Source organism: Sphaeroforma arctica (genome assembly GCF_001186125.1).
Source record: "Sphaeroforma arctica JP610 unplaced genomic scaffold supercont1.958, whole genome shotgun sequence".
In the NCBI taxonomy this organism is placed as follows: domain Eukaryota; class Ichthyosporea; order Ichthyophonida; genus Sphaeroforma; species Sphaeroforma arctica.
Window position 1 is genome coordinate 1 of NW_014039600.1, and position 860 is coordinate 860.

The following is an 860-nucleotide window of genomic DNA, read 5'->3' on the forward strand; positions in this document are numbered from 1 at the left end:
ACGTGTTTAAATTCAACGAGGCTTTTCATCTTACCACGGCAGTCACGGGTCTGCATTGGGGGACGCGGACCTGGCCAATATGAATGAGGCCTGCAACATGGCATTAGAGCTACAGGCGGTGTATCAGGAAATTCTAGAGGTACGTTTCTATAGGCACACGTATATGTATAGTACCTTTTGTTTGACAGAGGAAGTCATGGTTGTGGTTTTTCTTTACAGCTCTATTAAAAGGGTTTGGGCAAAGTCGTGTAGTATCCATAACAACCAACTACAAATTAGTATGTGGCTCCAGGCTGCAGTCTGTGTCGCATGTGTTCATTCATTTAAAGTTTATATATATTATTGTGCACATCTCCATACACACATACACACACGGACACACGCAAACGCAGATTTATATATTATGTATGTAGATGTGTATTCATGTATGTGTGTACGTATGTATATATTGTTAATATAATTGTTATTATCATTATTATTCTTATTGCGTATAGCTATATTGAGGTATGGTAAAGAGACAATGTCCCCGCAGTCAATTAGATAACAGTATTGCTGTTTATTAAGTTTTCCTCAACTCATAGATATACGTGCATATATATAAATGTAGTTAGGCATGTAGATTTTCTGCGTACATCAGTAAATATACAGTGGCTTTGAATTGAATGCTGTTGTGTGGGTCAGTCTGGGCTGATTGTGTCATAGGTTTGACAAGAGGGCTACTGGGACTGGCGTATAAGTCGGTCTAGAACATTATATATATATATACATATATATATATATATATATATATATATATATATATATATATATATATATATATATATATATATATATATATATATATATAATATATATATATA